The sequence below is a fragment of the Thermobia domestica genome, chromosome 11, assembly GCF_964235325.1.
Source record: "Thermobia domestica chromosome 11, izTheDome1.hap1.1, whole genome shotgun sequence".
In the NCBI taxonomy this organism is placed as follows: domain Eukaryota; kingdom Metazoa; phylum Arthropoda; class Insecta; order Zygentoma; family Lepismatidae; genus Thermobia; species Thermobia domestica.
The window spans coordinates 226328308-226348971 of NC_137464.1; the positions used below are offsets into that span (position 1 = coordinate 226328308).

Genomic DNA, 20664 nt, shown 5'->3' on the forward strand with positions numbered 1-20664 from the left:
CTTCAGGTAAACTTTTACAGTGATCTCCGCTTCTGGTTTCTATAATTGACAATTAGCATCCTTACAAATTTTATAATATTTGCATTTCTTTTTATACTCCACATTTATAGAAATACGCAAACTCGTTAGATGTATGTAGATTAGTGTCACTTAGATATTACAGGATTTAGGTTCCAGCACATTAAAATTCGATATTACTTAAACTATTGAGTTGATTTCGAGTTTAACGTCCCTTTCAGCAGCGAGGCTATATGAGATGGGACGTAAGTGGAATTCGAATCACATGAGCTTCCGCCGGTAATCGAACCAGGGTCTCCCACACCAAAGGCGCGTACGATAACCGCTTAGCCACGAAGGAGCTCGATATTAAACTATTGAAAAGACATTGTATTGTACCTAGGTAGGTATTGTACCTAGGTATTGTACCTCGGTATCATGCCTAGTACCCGAAAGAAAGAAAGAAAAAATAAAAATATATGAAAGAAATTTACAGTATCTCATTCATCTTGAGAAATTTTGTCGTAGTGATGTCGAGTATGAATAGATTTAGGCTGAATAGATTAGCTATTTGCTAATTTGCCTCCTTCAAGTCTTCAAATTCATTTCGATATTATTATTATTATTATTATTATTATTATTATTATTAATAATAGTAAGTATGAAGGTAACAAGGATGAAGGTCTCCCTCAGTCCTCTCAAATTGGACTCTGGTAATTGTAAGAAATAAAAAACGTATACAAAGTGAATCAACTAAAAATGTACAAGATAAATCCAATTTAAGAAAGGAGCAGAGAAAACTAAAAATAGGTAGTGGATCAAATAATTCCAATTTAGTTTCTAACTTAAGAAAAAGATTATTTGTAAGTAGGTTCAATCCCTCAGTTGAGGTAGAAGTTGAGAGTATTGTAAAACAACTTAATGTAACTGAAGTGACTTGTACCAAATTGAAAGCAAAGTATGATCCTTACTCTTCCTTCCATGTTGAGGTAAACGAACTAGACTTTTCTATTATAAGTGATCCTGAGGTGTGGCCTAGAGGTCTTTTAATTGGTCATTTCTTTGGAAAATTACGGAATTAGGATGAACTACCTAGGAATACTGGTTCTCATGCTAAGCATGGAGAATCTTAAAATTTGGTACCAGAATGTTCGTGGATTGCGTACTAAAAGTAACGAGTTCTTTTCCTCAATTTCTAGTTGTGACTATGATATTGTGGCTGTAACCGAAACTTCGTTATCTGAAACTCATGATGATCGGGATTATTTCCCAGATACTTATGCTTGTTTCAGAGCGGACAGGTGTTATAATGAAGAAAGTGGTAATAGAGGAGGTGGTTCTTTGATTGCTGTCAGAAATAACTTTCAGGTGTTTCGAAGATATGATTTGGAAAGTGTAAATGAATGTGCCCGGGTTGAACTTAGGTGTAAATCAACTAAAAATCTTCTGATCTCTTGTGTTTATTTTCATTCAACATTTCCTCTTAAAGTATTTAAAACTATCTAAATTGTATCTCCAGTAATATAACCTGTTAAAAAATGATGTATTAGTCTTCGGAGATTTTAATATATCTAAAATAGATTGGTTAAATAAAGAGCCCTTACCAGGAATACACTATTACTCTAAAGTCAGGTTTCAGTTATTGTCAACTTTCTTGGATAATACGAATCTAAGTGTTGAACCAGCTATCAGATTTAGACTTAGTTCTAAGAAATGCATTTATAGTGTTGGAAAGACATTATGAGTATATGGTGGCTCCTGATGTACACAATCATTCAGTTGTAACTAAAGTATTTTTATCCAGTGTTTGTAAAGTATATGAATCCACTGAAAAATTTTTATATGCTAAAGGTGACTATTTATCCTTGTATTTTCAAATTGCTAATGCTGATTGGTCTAATATATTGTTAGCTAATGATCTCAATTTAGTATGATAGCTTGCAAACTAGAGGAAGTTATTAAATCTGCGATGAAGTGTAATAATCCTAAATCTAGGCCTAAAAAATCTCAATTTCCCTTATGGTATTCAAAAAAATTGATTTCTTTATGGAAAGTAAAGAATCAGGCTCATAAAAAATACAAAACTTCTCAATGTGAAAATGATTACATAGTCTTTTCTAATTGTAGAAAAGCTTTCAAAACTCAATTAATGTGGACAGGCCAATTTATTTTAGTAAAATAGAAAATTATCTTACAACTGCCCCTGAAAAATTTTGGAAATATGTAAATGGTTCAAAAAATAAGGTAATATCTGGTATTATTGACAATGATGTTTTGTCGACTGATGACAGTATGTTGGCTAAAAAGTTTGCTATTTTTCGTCAGTCTTTCAAACCTTCTCGGTTAGTGCTATAAAAATAAATTTTTATCTGTAGAATTTGGTCACGTGGATTCTTGTCACCACGACATGGCGCGTCCTCAGGTTGCGGATCTAGGAGAAGGCCTCTAGATATAGAGGTTAGTTGCGAATATACTGAATAAGCAGTCGCGGACAGACGACTAGGAGTGCTCCTCCAGCTTGGGGGTTTGGGTAAGGCTAACAATCTCATCCTGTAAAAAAAAGACACTTGTTCAGAAACCTCTGCGAAGAAAGTCGTTTCCACTCTAACTTGTAAGACCGCAAGAAATTGAGTATTTTAATTTCATTACACATCAGAAATATGAATATTATAGTTTGGTAAAAACAACTTACAGCAGCGGGAATTGAACCCAGGACCCCGGCATTACAAAACGACTGATCACACCACTAAGCTAAGACTGCTCTGCTAAGTAAGAGTCAAAAAACCTTCATGTATGTAGCAAATTGCACATGTTTACGATAACGACGAAACACACAGATTTCGGTCATGATAAAATACTATAGTCGAGAGACTAAATTTAAATTAGAAAACAAAAATAGACATACAAACACGCAAGGACATGAAGGAGAAATTGGTTTTAAGAGTAATTCGACCCCTTAACTGGAATCTGATGCCTCAGACCATTTTCTTTTCTGATTAACCGAAAGTATCTCCGTAACTTGTCTCTATTATACTTAGTGATACTTGTTTCACAGTTATTTTCAGTAAACTTGAACGACAGGGACACGAACACAGATACATCGAGGACATAAAATTTCAAAGGATCACCCACCGGGAATCGAACACGGGACCGCGAGCACTGAACTGAGGCAGTGATGACGTGGGTCATTGAACAACTTGACCCACGACCCACCACCCACCCATCGTGACCCACGAACCACCATGACCCTCCACTTACCGTGACCCACTCTAACCCACCACCCAACATGACCGACTCTTACCCATCACGACCCACCAACAACCGTGACCCACTCTGACCCACCACCACCATGACCCACTCTAACCCACAACCCATCGATCCACCACCTACCAAAACACATGTCATCAACTCTGACATATGATCCACGCCCTTTTCTTGACTGACTAAAGAGTTTATACTTGTAATAAAATCATTTTGTTAAATTCTAACTTATCAGAGTTTGAATTTGAGTTTGAATTGAGTTATTTTTACAAACCAACCCACTATCAATTTTGCATATATACCAACCCACTATCAATTTTGCCACCCCTATCATAAAGAAGAATTTTAAAAGATGCTATGTGACGTTCTTGCTAACGTAACGTGGTTAGCAAACAATTCATGAATACATAAGTATCATGCTTAGAGCCTAGTATGGGTCATAAATGTTTCCTAGCAATTGTTCTGAACGTCTTCCATTATTACTCCTACTGCTAGAAATAATAATATTTTCGTTCGCCATTTCTAACACGTTTCATATATCCGTTTAACCAAAAATTGTAAATAGGAACTATTCTTTTTTATATTCGTATGTATATTTTATTAAAATATGAATATAACGCATACATAATCCAAAGTCTTTTATTCAAAGAAAGCGTCTTACTATGTATTTGTATTAACATTTTTAAAGTTGCCCTAAAATTAGACAAAACTTAGAGATAAGTCGGGATTTCGGGAGTTTGTCCGGACTTTCGGGACACACCTATGCAACTACGAAAATTTTGAACGGAAGCGTTCCACTTTAGTTTCATGTAGAATGTATTCTACTGTACGTTGTAAGGAAAATAACTGCAATAAAAGTAACTCAATATTACTGAACAGTAAACTAACTTTTAATATATGCAGAAGTAATTATAATAGGTTTGCTACAAAAATACCTACATAGAACATAATAAAGTCTATGAGCTCCGAAATACAAAGTAACAAAATAGCATATAAGATTCAATCTAAAAAGCAATTTTTACTTAAAGAATGGACATACACTATTCCGAGAATCAAGATAAAACGAGAAATGTTTACGATACTCTTCGTCTCGTCTCAATTCTCATCTCCAAAGCGAGACGATAATTTGAGTTAGCCTTGTTCCGTCTCAAATGTAAAATGTTAATTCTCGTCTTAATTTTCTTTGTTTTGTTTTAGAAACGAGATGAGAAATTCCTCTTCTCGTGGGCAACACTAAACAAAACCGAAATATTCTTGCCAAATATCACGTTTCTGGTTGTAATGTTATGTCTTGAGTGATAATAAATTATTATTATTATTATTATTATTATTATTATTATTATTATTATTCCTAAAGATTTGATAGTTCAAGTATTGAAACATCCGAGTATTCAAATATCTGAAGATAATAGAATATGTGTCATCGTTGATCAATCGCCACCGAAAATTCTAAAGTAAAAAATTGTACAGGTCGTTCGTGGATCCGAGTTGATTACCTTCAGATTACTGGTCAAGTGCCTTGACCACTGAACCACGATTACTACGCAGTAATTGATTCGTCTTTAGTTTGTTTACGAGTATAATATACGCGCCGTATTTCATTCAAAATAAAGGAGTTTTGTATTTTTTTTTTAAAAAAAATCTGAAATGTTAATAGTTTAGTGAATACAGTGATATTCGAGTTCTCTATTACATATTCCTGTGTTTTGAATTTGACTATTAACAAGCTACTGTTTTGAGCGAACAGAAAAGGCTTTTTATTTAATCGTGCCAAAATAAGTAACGCTTTAGGTGAGTGGTTAGCATTGTGGTTTTCTAAACTGGTGATTCTAAACTATATTATTTGATACGTATATATCCATAGTCATTTGAAGTAAGTTAATTTGTTTATAGTCCTTCATTTGAGTTAATTATAAGATTATTTAAGTTCCCCAAATGTTATATTCTCATCAGTGCCTCTGTTGTCCGTATATTTTTTTTCTGGTATTGTGCTGTTTACTGTGAGTACAAGTATCCAAAAAACCCCTTCTGTCATTTCGTCAGCCAGAGTTTCTCCTCACTCCTGCACAAAAACACACTTTACGATTTATTCTTTTAACAGGTGTGTTCTAGCTACTCTATCAGGCGTAATTAATCTTGGAGTAGATGTTAGTTGGGTTGTCTATCTCGCGGACTTTGCACATCAAGAATTTTTGTGGCCCACTGTACAACATTGACACAATGTGTTACGAAAATGAGTGAAAAGCGTGGTAAGAAGCAGGAAGAAAGAAGAAACGAAAACAGAAAATACGTGTTTTTGCTTTGGGCGCATACGTCGCCCGTATGCGAAAGAGACGCAGATTCTTCTTAATGCACGAAGATGGGATAACACGCAGAAATGATGCAAACGCCGCTCGTATAGGCAGCTAGCGAGACAGTACGGCGCAGTGGGTTCCATATATTGCGTAATGGAAACAACGATAAGATGGATGTTGGAAACGAAAATGTATGTAAGCAGTAGTAACACAAAAACAAAATGTTACTATTACTATTATGTTGTACAGTACGCGTATTTCCGTAGTGATGTAATGTTGATACTTTGGTACTAATATTACTGTTGCTGTTTATCTTACGTACGTGGAACTATTACATTCTACTGTGCTATGTAGTTTTGCTCCCATTACGCGATATATACAACCCATTTAACCTTTTCCGATATCTCTTCTCGTTCTCGCTATATTCCATACAATCTCATTTTGACCCCTTTTTACGCCCCTATTTGACCCTTTGAATGCACTTGTTGACCGATATAAAAAATACTTGTCGCTTCTTTTTGATGTTCTCTATGTCTGTGCAATCTTATCACAATCGGCATGTTACACCGGGGTACCCTGCCTTGTTAGTTATAAATGTTTCTAAAAAAATTGGTTGCATAAATTTGTTCAAAATTAGTGATACTTCAAAGTGGAATTGTTTCAGTTTTTCTCTGATAAATAATCTTGCCAGAAAATGCATGTCTCTTATTGCCCCATTTTTTTTTTTTTGTTTCGTTTTGTCGGGGTAACAAGACAGTCATTTGGTCTTTCCAGGTTCACTAACTGAAGATTAAAATTTCACTGGCCTCCTCATGATGATATTCAGGAAATGGATATAATGTTTATCTTTTATGGTCCTGTAATTTTATTAGGAAATGATCCGTTCATTGTTAAAAAAGCAGAACTCGTAAATATTAAGAGGCTTTATTCTGTTAAAAGAAGAGAGTGTTTGGTTTAAAAAGGTTTGCTCTAGGCCTATATTCTGTTTTAGGGCTTAAAGTTTCATTCTATTATTGTTAAAAGTATTCACGCAGGCTATTTTTCATTTTGGTATAGCCAATTTAATTTTGTATAGCCTACTGTGTAAGAAGTCACTGTAGCATAAACAGAGATGGAGTGGGTCAGTGGATCGGTGGGTCAGTGGGTCAAGTGGGTCGAGTTTTCTGAGTGGGTCAGTGGGTCGTGGGTCAACAGCATGTGACCCACTGTGACCCACCACCCACCATGACCCACTGCGACCCACTGCGACCCACCACCCACCATGACCCACTTTGACCCACCACCCATCATGACCCACTGCGACCCACCATCCACCATGACCCACTGCGACCCACCACCCACCGTGACCCACTGCGACCCACCAACTCAGTATGATCTACCGACCCTCTCTGCTCACTGCATTGTAGACAGTATCTTCTGAAGACTAGTAAATTTGTCTCCGTTTTACTTTCAAGACCTTCATTTCCCTTCCTTTTCCACTTGTTTCTGTCTACTTACCTGAGGTGAGTATATCTAACCAAGTGAAAAAAGAACTTCAGGCACTTTTGATATTTTTAATTGTAATAATAGCAATAGGACTTACACTACAACTTCGCTTTCGAGACCTGTGAGTTTTTAGAGCTAACTACTGGAAAAAATACATTTTTGAATCACTGTAATATATAAAAAATTGCATGTAACTACGTGTGCCTGATCATCACGGTCAAATTGCAAAGTCAAATGAAATTACTTTTGGTATATAGTTCGGCCTTAATCCAAATTGGGATGTTATATTGCTTTTATCATAATGCATAATATCCTAAGGAGGTAGTGAGGATCCAAATTTTTGCGAAAAAAAATGAGTATCTCGCAAGTCGTTAAACTTACGGAGCTGAAATTCAGTGTATTAACTCTTTATTGAAAATAAACAGAATGTGTCCTAGCAATTTTAAAATTCTCCTTTATGTGGGAAAGGGGCACGGAAAATTGGTAGTGAGTTGGTTTGTAAAAATTAGGGATGGGCACGAGCGAGTTCGAGCGATTTTTCTTTGAAACTCGACTCGAAAAATTTCCTCCAACTCGACTCGAAACTCGACTCGAATTTGACTCGAGTTTCAAGTCGAGCCAAAACGAGCCAAATCGAGCCTAATCGTGTGTGTAGTTCAAGTACTCTCTTCAAGTATTATACATACACAATACAATTATTATCAATGACACTTCTTCTTCTTCTTCTTCTTCTTCTTCTTCTTATTATTATTATTATTATTATTATTATTATTATTATTATTATTATTATTATTATTATTATTATTATTATTATAAGGACCGCCGTGGCTCATTGGTAGAGCGTTCATCTCTGGTGAATGGGGTCCCGGGTTCCATCTCTGCTCCCGCCAAGTGAACCTTGTGGTGGACGAACACCGTCTGCATGGGTTCTCTCGGGGCCCGCCCATTTCCTCCCACTTTCTTCATTCCACCATTTCACTCATTTCTCATCATCACCATCTCCTTTAGCCTAGCCGACATAAGGCTGGAACGTAAAACTCAAAGATTTATTATTATTACAGCGTTTTTGCTTCTCAATCGGAAGGTCCCATGCTCGAATCCAGAGTTCAGTATCCTGACTGAGGTTTTCCAGGGTTTTCCTCAGTTACACCAGGTCAATGTTGAGATGGTACCTTAAAATACAGACCCTGGCTGCCATTCTTTCACTTCATTTCCCAATGTTGTTATTATTGTTGATTTGAGTGCTCCAGTGTAAAATGGCCTCTGAGATTGTATCTGGTAGCTTAGTAATAAATAAATAAATATATATCTCTCGTTCACTTAATTCTGCAAAAGATGACTGATGGTGGGCATGAAGTCATACGTTTCCAGGTACATATACAATTCCTAAGAGACCACCACTTTTACGATACTTTTTCGATACGAGACAGACACAAACTTTGTCTCCTAGACTATTGTCGTGGTCTGTATATGAGTAACTTTAAGACACAATCTATGCTACATTCGCGAAGTGTTCTCTCGGTATTCGTGTAAAATTGATTCAAATTCGAAGTTCTCCGCGGCCCAATGCATATTGCACTAATTTTAACGGCCCATATGTCATTTGCATATTTATCAGTAGCGGCTCGTAGTCTGTACAAGCACCGGTTGCAATGTTGCAATATCAAAGGTATGTAGGTACGCGCAAGTGTTCCCCTCCCCCAGCATTCTTGAGTCCTATCCAAGAAATATTCAGGAAATATGAAGAGGAAAGTCTTTTAAGCTCTATTTGTATATTATTGATTAAATTATTTCTCGAATATTAATTTAATATATAAGCTATTTCCTTTTTTTCAAACAACCACTATCAATGTACGTTTATACCCTATTTATATACAAAACCTCTACACTCATGTTATTGGACACGAGATAAATCGAATATATAGTATGTGCTGTAAGCCATGAATGATGGCGTTAATCCGAAAAGAAGAAAAAAAGCAAGAAAATTGCATGCACGCAGTTAAACAAAATTATTTAATTATATAAACTATGCATTATTTTAGAATGGAAGGTCTTTCTTCGATCTTTCGGGCTTCAAATTTTTCTATGACTTTATTAAAATCTGAAATGCTGCTCGCCAAGTTTCTCTGAATAGAAAGCATCGCTACCGCAAATATTTTCCGCTTTATTTTCTTTGGGGTCCAGAAACACCTCTCTCCTCCGACAATACGCATTTTGTTAGCATTTCTTTGTATAAATATACGGAACAAAAAGTCCATTTTCAGGAACCACGTATTTTTTTTGTCTGTAAAGAAGCATGAAATCTAAGATGTTTTCCTTTGAAAATTAAAAAAAAAAAAAAATAGTTTAACATTCCAGCAAATTAGGCTAAAGAAGACAGATGAGTATTGGAAGTGAATGATTTTATATTAATTTATGCTCTCCGCCGGAAATCGAACACGGAATCATGTGCACGAAGGACACAGAGCTAGGAATTAGACCCGTAGTAAGACATTTTCTTCTTGGAGACTCGATTGTCCCCCCTTCCCCCCCAGAATAGGATTTTTTTAAAAAATAAATCTTATCCCAAGAATTTTCACCTTTGTATTATAAATGTTAAATAAAATCTATTGACTTCGAACGACCGCCCCCCAAACTTTCAGCCTGGATCCGTCTCTGCTACCACCAGACTTATATTTGTTCTTTGCGAGTTTGTTTTGTGAATAACTTCTTTCTTCCACGCGTCTGTATCTTCCTCACCCTATCAACTGAGTCAAGCGCTGCTAAGCGGAGGAATTCGTAACTATTACAGAAGCTGACCAGTTGCGGAAAAAATGCAACCGTAAGGGACCAATACGGGAAGATAGGAGCGTTGCAAGAATAAATCCACTTCCCCATGTTAAGAGATAGGAGCTCGCTGCCATATGCTCAATGTTACTGCTTCCAGTGGCAACGTTCGCTGCCACTGGAAAGGTAAATCTCTCTCTTTCTTTTCGTTTTTTAATTGACTTTTTTCAGAAATGCATCAATACTGTTTTGCGCTCAAGAGCAAAGGTTTATTTTTTACTGATACACTACTTTAACACTTAAAAATATTTTTAGTATTTAAAAAAATATCCGGTTGCACAACCATGCAACATATAGTACCAGCCGCCACTGATATTTATGGGCCTTCATATATCCGGAATTCAATCATACACTACTATAACGCTCGGGAACAAATATTTTTTACACTAGTTTCTTTAGATGGAACTGGACATGAATGTGGGTATATACAACAAAAAATTGGATCAAGTATTGGATCAAAGAATTGTTTTGAATGAATATTAGTCTAGTAGTACTTTACTAAGTAAATAAGCAGAACGATATGGAGGAGAGATTTGAATCGGATAAGCACAACAGTGGCATGTGATTGAAGAAGACAAAATTATGTATGTAACACTGCTGTCAGAAATAAGATAAAGTATGAATAATGATAATATATTGTAGATATTCACTATTATTATTATTATTATTATTATTATTATTATTATTATTATTATTATTATTATTATTATTATTATTATTATTATTATTATTATTAATTTCAGCACGCAAAGTGTCACACATGTAAATATTTCGTGAAAGCAGAGAAATGAACTTGTTTTTCCGATTGCCTTTGTAAATAGCTGTGGGATTCTTCCTGTTATTTGAGGAGTGTCTGCAAATTTTGACTACCATAGCTTTGCTCAAATAAATGACACACTGCCGCAGAAAAGTAATATTGTTCTTCTCCTATTTTTATTGCCTACTATAAAAAAGGAAAGAGCTTAAAACTATTCAGTAAAGAAAAGTCTGAACCCCTGTAGGGAGGGACCACTGATTACAGATTCCGTTTGGTGGTAACTTGTTTACTTGCAGAGTTGCAGGGCTGTTGAACAATAAACCACACGTGTTCAGTTGCAGTCCAGTCTAATCTGTAAGAACGTTTGCCTCCAATGAATAAGATAAAAGAGAATTTCCGGCCATACAAAATATGAAGAAGCGAAGTCATCACTTTATTTACCATATGTGGGGGAAGGTGCGGTAGCTCAGTAGTAAAGCGTTCACCCCCGGTGCTTGGAGTCTATGGTTCGATCCCAGCTCGCGCCGTGTGGACTTTGTGGTGGACAAACACCGTGCTCGTGGGTTTTCTCTGGATTCTCCCGTTTCCTCACACTTTCTTCATTCCACCATTTCATTCATCTCTCATCATCACCGTCTCCTTTAGCCTAACCGGCAAAACCGCGGGACATAAAACTTAAAGATTTCAATTCGTTTTTACCATGATACGAGAGGATTTAGCGAACATCATGATAATTGTCACTTCTGGTAAAATTAAGTTATTAGGTGGACTGGATTGGTATTAAACCACAAGGGAAACTTGTTTGGTATGTGTCATTGTATCGAATTGCATAGGAATGATGAACTTTCTTTTCATACTTACTCGAAATTCAGAAAATGTGGCATACAATTGTTTCCACGAGTTGCCCATATTATACAAATAGCAACATTGTTATCCGGAGTAGGCTTTTTATAATATTGGTAATAATACTACTACTACTACTACTACTACTACTACTACTACTACTACTACTACTACTACTACTACTACTACTACTAATAATAATAATAATAATAATAATAATAATAATAAAGTAATATGTAGAAACTAGATGACGATTATTCTTCTCGCAAGAAGTTCTAAATATGAGGAATTTAAAAATACCATAGGAAAATTATAAAGCTAAAGACAATATAGGAATATTACTAAAGAGTATTATGAAGATAATTTAAAGTTAAGTATGATTTCTTTTGTCACTAGAATTCTTTATAATGATTGATACTAACAGAAAAACAGACTAATAAAGCAATATGTTAATACTGAAAAATTAGTAATTTCTCCATATAGCCTATGATAAGATATTCAGAAAAGTGATCAATTTTGAATTATCCCTTTTATTAATCATTCATAATGGGATCCATTTCAACACAGCTATACACAGTCGCATATATAAAGACAAGGAGATGTAAAATATTGGAAAATATTGGAAAATATGGTAAATTTTACGTATTAATTAATTAATTACGAGTATTCATAATGTGAGAACTGCTTCAACACGGCTATAGCATTAAGGTGTATACGAGGAGATAAATTGATGCCCACATCAATTTGATTAAAGAGGGGTTACATGAGACACATCATGTATAGGCCTATATCCATCTTAGAATACCCAGGCAACCCTGTTACTTTTCTGTTCTGGAGTTAGCAGTTATCTGAATCACCGCGGTGCTCCGCCCGGGTTTAGGGTTGTCAACAGATCGAGTGGCTCGGCTCACAGCTCATCTACTATCGAGCCGAACCGAGAAATGAACCGAGTCAACACCTCACTTAACCGAGACGGCAAAAACCGATGGATCACCTGAGCCGAACCGAACCGATTCGGTGGCTCATCCCGAACGAGTCGGCTCAGGCCATCGGCTCAATTGAGCCGAGCCGATGGCTCATCCCAACTGAGCCGGCTCGAGCTGTTTGCTCAGTTGAACCGAGCCGAGCCCGTTGACATCACTACCTGGGTTGGGCTTCTGCTTAGGTTTAGAAATACGACCGTGCAGGTCTCATCCTTGATGGTAACAACTACAGTATATACATATATTGGTGCTCACGACATTTGAGGCTGTCCTTTTATTTTTTAAAAAATATATTGTGGTCTCGTTATCGAGACGAGATGAGATGCAAGCAGTGTTCCCTCTCGTGAGCAACACTAAAACTATTCCACAGTACGGCTTACATTTCTAATGGCTTTCGCTTTACAGTTTAATCAGGCCATGATTTCAAATCGAGCTAAAACGAGCTAAACGAGCGAGCCATGTACCAAACTCGACTCGACTCGAAACTCGATCTCAAAAGCAGTAACTCGGCTCGAAACTTGACTCGAGAAAACAACCTTTGACACGGCTCGAAACTCGACTCGTGCCCATCTCTAGTAAAAATGATCGAAAACGATCGATGTTATTTAAGAAAAAAAATCAGAAACAAAAAAATACAGTGCTTGGCTTCATATATCCATTGCTTTCTGTTATAATAATTGCTGAAGCTTATGTTTACGGTATTATATGGAGCGCTTACAGCACAGGGCAATCAACCCTAAAGTTGTGAGAAAAATAGGCATAAAATTTGTACTGTAAGCTTAATTACACGAAACTTTTAAGTTTGGATTGTACGCATAATTGTATGGAAAATTTTACACTTTCTTTTTTCCTTTACGTTGGTCTACTTACTTTGATTTGGAACTTTGAAATTTCATCCTTTTTTCCACTGAAAAGTATTGATAATTCAACAAGGAAATAATTATACTATGATAATTTACTTGAAATTCATCGTAATTTGGCACATGGCAAACAGCAGTGTGGTAATTGAAGGGGAAGGAGGGAAATTCCCATTCACCTCTGAACACTTTCCAAGAACCTCGTTCCCTTTCGCTTTCTAGATGGGGGAGGAAACTTGGTAATGGTATCAAACCTTCATGTGTAACTACAAAAATTAAATTTATAAACAAATAAGAAATCATCAGTTTATCAGGTTTTAATTGATAATTTATTCACAAGATTTCTTATCAAAGGCGTGGTAGATGAAGTTTCTGTTCTACATGGGTCGACATTGCCAACTGACATGGTCGATATGGAAAAGATGTTGTATGGTGATGGAGAGATGATACTTCTTGCTGAGTATTTCAAACCTGACCAAGAAAAATCGTTATCAGACTTAAGTCTAACAAGTAGATTGTCGATGAGAAGTTGCAGAAATCAGGTAGAAGTATTATCAATTTCCACGACAGAGTGCGAACAGGGATTTCCCCTTATGAATTTACAGATGACTGATATTAGAAATAGACTAAGTGCTCAAACATTGTCTAACTTGTTGCTCATCAATGTTAATGACCCACCGCTAGACAAGCTCGAAATAGACGAGCTAGTTATTTCTTGGTTGAAGGATGGACATCATTCCGCTGCGGACGATTTACCACGAAAAAGTTACCAACAGGAAATAAATCCGATTTCAGATTTGTTTTAAGGTGGAAAATTACGAGTTACGGAAAATGTATACTTGTATTACTAATGGCTTATTTATGTTATTCAACTTTGTACCTAATTTTTAGTAGGTCTCTTCTTTGCTTTAGGTAAACTACTTTGAATAAATATTCATAATAATTGAAATTATGCCTATTTGTAACTTAAATTTAACGTGGTGTTTTAGTGATTAGACAAATTACAATTATGAGCATGCTTTATGGAAATGCTCTCACATAGGGTACCAGAGCAGCTTTATACACTATGAAAAACTGATTTTTCAAGTTTTTGGTGAGAAAAATACTGTGAACTGAGAAACCATAACCTTTTCCATATTCTACAGGGATATTTTCCTGTGAATAGAAGTTTCTTGTGGAATGCGTTCAGAAATTAACACTTGCAAGAATACTCTCTTAGTATATACAAGTATATTTTAGGCCCACACTAATTTCCCCCCACCTCGAACTGTTTCAATTTCCTTACTGACAAACACTTTACCATTTTATATCGTAAAGGTCAGATCCACCGTTATTGTATCAGAGTGGTGCTTGAGCGATTGACTAGAAATTCAAACTCCGATTAGTGACAATTTCACACTCTTGTTTTATTACAAGTGTAAACTCTTTAGTCAGTTCAGAAGAGGCCGTGGATCGTGTTCAGAGTTGATGACGATGGATTTTGGTGAGTCAGAGTAGGTCAAAGTGGATGAGAGTGGTTCATGGTGGGTCACCGTGGGTGGTGGGTCAGAGTGGGTCACCGTGGGTGGTGGGTCATGGTGGGTCACAGTGGGTCATGGTGGGTGGTGGGTCAGTGGGTCGTGGGTCACGTTGAGTGGTGTTTCAGTGGGTCGTGGGTCAAGTTTTCATTGACCCACGCCAACTCTGAGCATAAAGAGTTGTTTTACGATGTAGACCCTACCTTTTTAATAAAAAATGGTTTATGTAACTACAATGTGTAATTTTGTCATTCCAAAATGTTCAGAATGTGTGAAAAACTTCACAAATTGTGAAAGGCTGTAATTTGTATAGTTTGTGATTAAAAGCATTCAACTTTGAAGCACGACTTTCACTAACGTTAATTTTCACATGACAATTGACAGAAAAGTAGCAAGAATAAAAACGTAAAAAGGAAGGGAAACAGAATACATCTTTGGCAAATCCCTTGTAACCCCAGTTTAATAAAAAGGCACAGCATGAAAGAAATCTGGTAGTGTCTCTTATTGCCCCAAACGGGGTAATAAGAGACAACAACTGGAATTTAAAAACAAATCTTTTTTCGCATTCTTTCTGTACATTGGAGGAAATAAAATAATTTTCTACTGTATTGCTCAATAACAAACTATATATACACAAAGAATCAGAAATATGACTTGAAAACTGTTAACATTTTAAATTACTTTTGTCTCTTATTATCCTGAGTGTTTCTTATTACCCCATCTTCCCCTAATACATTTCGCTTGATAGGACCATGTTCGAATCATGCATTTGGTTTTAGTATGCGGCTGGTCCTACTAATCGGCGTATTCTGCAGATTGCTTTCGTTTTATACAGGTTTTTTATACAGAGAAATATATAGCCTATTACTACGTATGCCGTTAGAACCTCCAATGGATGTCAAAGACTCAAAAGTCGCAAATATGTACATACGAGAGGTGCATTTCGCCAGCCCCCCCACCTTGGAGTTTCGAAAAAAAACCTATGCCAATCGTTTGTGCCGGAATGTACCGCAAAAATTTTCGTTTGTACAACTTCCGGTACGAACTTATAATAGTTTTAAAGTGGGGGGGCTGGGGAAACGGCAGCCCCCCCACCTTGGAATTTCGAAACGAAACCTATGGCAATCGTTTGTGCTACGTTTGTGCCGGAATGTACCGCAAAAATTTTCGTTTGTACCACTTCCGGTACGAAGTTATAAGGGTTTTAAAGTGGGGGGCTGGGGAAACGGCAGCCCCCCCACCTTGGAATTTCGAAACGAAACCTATGGCAATCGTTTGTGCTACGTTTGTGCCGGAATGTACCGCAAAAATTTTCGTTTGTACCACTTCCGGTACGAAGTTATAAGGGTTTCAAAGTGGGGGGGCTGGAGAAACGGAAGCCTCCAACCTTAGAATTTCGAAACAAAAGGTATGCCAATCGTTTGTGCTACGTTTGTGCCGGAATGTACCGCAAAAATTTTCGTTTGTAGCACTTCCGGTACGAAGTTAAAAGGGTTTTAAAGTGGGGGGCTGGAGAAACGGCAGCCTCCAAACTTGGAATTTCGAAACAAAACCTATGGCAATCGTTTGTGCTACGTTTGTGCCGGAATGTACCGTAAACATTTTCGTTTGTACCACTTCCGGTACGAAGTTATAAGGGTTTTAAAGTGGGGAGGCTGGAGAAACGGCAGCCTCCAAACTTGGAATTTCGAAACAAAAATTATGCCAATCGTTTGTGCTACGTTTGTGCCGGAATGTACCGCAAAAATTTTCGTTTGTACCACTTCCGGTACGAAGTTATAAGGGTTTTGAAGTGGAGGGGCTGCAGAAACAGAAGCCTGCAACCTTGGAATTTCGAAACAAAAACTATGCTAATTGTTTTTGCTACGTTTGTGCCGTAATGTACCGCAAAAATTTTCGGTTGTACCACTTCCGGTAGAAGTTATAAGGTTTTAAAATGGGGGGCTGGAGAAGCGGCAGTCTCCAAACTTCGAATTTCGAAACAAAACCTATGGCAATCGTTTGTGCCGGAATGTACCGCAAAAATTTTCGTTTGTACCACTTCCGGTACGCAGTTGTAAGGGTTTTGAAGTGGGGGGCTGGGGAAACGGCAGCCCCCCACCTAGGAATTTCAAAACAAAACCTATGCCAATCGTTTGTGCTACGTTTGTGCCGGAATGTACCGCAAAAATTTTCGTTTGTACCACTTCCGGTACGAAGTTATAAGGGTTTTGAAGTGGGGGCTGAAAAAACGGCAGCTCCCCACCTAAAAATTTCAAAACAAAACCTATGACAATCGTTTGTGCTACGTTTGTGCCGGAATGTACCGCAAAAATTTTCGTTTGTACCACTTCCGGTATGAAGTTATAAGGGTTTTGAAGTGGGGGGCTGGGGAAACGGCAGCCCCCCACCTAGGAATTTCAAAACAAAACCTATGCCAATCGTTTGTGCTACGTTTGTGCCGGAATGTACCGCAAAAATTTTCGTTTGTACCACTTCCGGTACGAAGTTATAAGGGTTTGAAGTGGAGGGGCTGCAGAAACGGAAGCCTGCAACCTTAGAATTTCGAAACAAAATTTATGGCAATCGTTTATGCTACGTTTGTGCCGGAATGTACCGCAAAAATTTTCGTTTGTACCACTTCCGGTACGAAGTTATAAGGGTTTTAAAGTGGGGGGGCTGGAGAAACGGAAGCCTCCAACCTTGGAATTTCGAAACAAAAACTATGCCAATCGTTTGTGCCGGAATGTACCGCAAAAATTTTCGTTTGTACCACTTCCGGTACGAAGTTATAAGGGTTTTAAAGTGGGGGGGGCTGGAGAAACGGCAGCCTCCAAACTTGGAATTTCGAAACAAAACCTTTTCCAATCGTTTGTGCTACGTTTGTGCCGGAATGTACCGTAAACATTTTCGTTTGTACCACTTCCGGTAGGAAGTTATAAGGGTTTTAAAGTGGGGGTGGAGAAACGGCAGCCTCCAAACTTGGAATTTCGAAACGAAAACTATGGCAATCGTTTGTGCTACGTTTGTGCCGGAATGTACCGCAAAAATTTTCGTTTGTTCCACTTCCGGTGCAAAGTTATATGAGTTTTCAAGAGGGGCTGTGGTAACGGCAGCCCCGCACCCAGTAATTTCGAAATGAAACCTATGCCCACTCTTTGCACCACTTTTGAACAGGAACGTTTCGCTAAACTCTTTTCTGTACCACTTCCGGTACAAAGATACAAGAGTTTCAAGCTACGGGGCTGCCGTTTTGATGCCCCCTCGGAATTTCGAAACGAGACCTATGCAAATCGTTTAACAACATTTGTGTCGGAATGTATCGCAAACATTTTTGTATGTATCACTTCCAGTACAAAAGTATGACAGTTTTAACTAGGGGGCTGCCGTTTCCAGAACCCCCCATCTTGGAATTTCGAGATAAGACTATGTCAATCGTTTGTGGTACGTTTTTACCGGAATGTACCGCAAAAAAAAAAAAAAAAAAAAAATTACGTGCCTGAAGTTGGCCCCCCACCTCTCCCAAATCACACCAAACGTTGCACATCGTTAATGCATCGTTAGTGCACGTTAGTGCGTTTAGAACTAACGTTAGTGCTATCAGCGTTTACGAGATATTGAAGATTTTGGTTTGGGACCTACTTCATATGAAGTTACCCCCCCACCCATCTTTATGCAGACAGATTTTCACTAAACTTAGCGCATCGTTAGTGCACTTAAACACACTAAGCACTACCGTAAGTGCTACCATATTTGGGGATTATTCAAGATTTTCGGTGGGGGGGCCAACTTCAGAAATATCAAATTCTATACAAATAGAGGTAGAAACATGGGGTTGACGGTAATCGTTAGTGCATTGTTAGTGCACTTAAACGCAATAAGCACTAACATTAGTGCTACCATATTTTGGGATTTATTCAAGATCTTTGGTGGGGGGCCAACTTCAAAAATATCAATTTTTATACAAATAGAGGTAGAAACATGGAGTTAATGGCAATCTTTAGAGCGTGATTAGTGCACTTAAATGCACTAAGCACTAACGTTAGTGTTACCACATTTTGAAATTTATTCAAAATTTTTGGTGGGGGCAACTTCAGAAATATCAAATTCCGTACAAAGTGTCAGTATTTTCAGGAATCAGTAACGAATGCACTAATTACTTTGTTAGTGCTTGAAGAGGGCGCAAATTCACGCTGACCACCAAAGATATTTTACTTGTAGCACCTACACTAATTAAGCACTAACGTTAGGGGTTGGTGCACGAAGAAGCACTAACGATGCACTAAGGATTGTACTGGAAATGATCATTAGTGCTTTTTAATTTGGCAGAAATTTGACACAGTGAAAAACTCCCCTTAAATTTCTTATGTGAGTTTCCTGAGATGTAACTGGCCATAACTACACTAATAGTGAAGCACTAACAAAAACAGCTCTAATTTTTTCGTTATTGGTTGAAGTGGGGCGCCAAGTTCATGAAAGCTTCCAAAGGTTTTTTTACTTGTAGGACCTACATTAATGAAGAACTAACGTTAGGTGTTAATGCACTAAGAAACACTAACGATTTCAGTAGAAGAGGTCATTAGTGCTTTTGATTTTGGCGGAAATTTGACGCAATGAAAAATTCCACATGAATCTCTTATGGGATTTTTGTGGCATATAATTGGCCATATCTACATCAATAGTTAAGCATTAACGGAACTATGAGTGTTTTGCAGAAGCGCTAACGATACATTAACGAATGGACTTATTTTTCGTTACTGCTTGAAGTGGGAACCAAGTTCACGCTGGCCCGCAAAGGTTTCTTACTTGTAGCACCTACACTAATGAAGCATGAAACTTAGGTGTTGGTGCACTAGGAAGCACTAATATTACAAGGAAAGAAAACTTTCGAATTTATCGTGAACTTAGCCCCCATTACAAGCACTAACGAAAAAATTAGTTTTATACGTTAGTGCATTGTTAGTACTTCTAGAAGATACAAGTAGTTTCGTTAGTGTTTCACCATTAGTGTAGAAATGGCCAATTATAAGTCTCAAAACTCCCATAAGAAACACATGGGGAATTATTCATTGTATCAAATTCCCATCTCATTCAAAAGCACTAATTACCTCTGTTAGTGCAATTGTTAGTGCATCGTAATTGCTTCTTAGAGCACAAACACCTAACGTTAGTGCTTCATTAGTGTAGGTGTTACAAGTAAAAAAACCTATGGAGAAGTCAGCGTGAATTTCGCACCGACACTTTAAGCACTAACGGAAAAAATAGTCCAATTCGTTAGTGCTTCTATAAAGCACTAACAATTTCGTTAGTGCTTCACTATTAGTGTAGTTATGGCCAATTACATATCACGAGACTCACAAGAAATTTAGGCAAATTTTTCATTGAATCAAATTTCCGCCAAATTCAAAATCACTAATGATCTCTTCTAGAGCGATCGTTAGTGCATTGTTAGTGCTTCTTAGCGCATCTACACCTAAGGTTAGTGCTTCATTAGTAAATGTGCTACAATTAAAATACCTTTTGAGGCCAGAGTGAACTTAGCGCCCCCACTTCAAGCACTAACTAAAACTTAGTGCCATTCGTTAGTGCATTGGTAGTGCTTCTGGAAAACACTAACAATTTAGTTAGAACTTCAATATTAGTTTACTTATGGCCAATTACATGTAACGAAACACATAATAAATTTATGGGAAAATTTTCATTGCGTCAAATTTCCGTCAAATTCAAGAGTACTAATGATCTATTCTAGTGCAATCGTTAGTGCATCGTTAGTGCTTCTAGAAAACACTAACAGTTTCGTTTGTCCTTCAATATTAGTGTAGTTATGGACAATTACATGTCACTAAACTCCTATAAGACATTTAT

General features: G+C 37.3%; 1 protein-coding gene across 2 annotated transcripts in view; it reads right to left on the minus strand.

The window, feature by feature from the left end:
• The window catches only part of LOC145663758 (uncharacterized), a 43082-nt gene that overhangs the window by 7426 nt on the left and 14992 nt on the right, over positions 1-20664 (minus strand). The window lies entirely within an intron of this gene.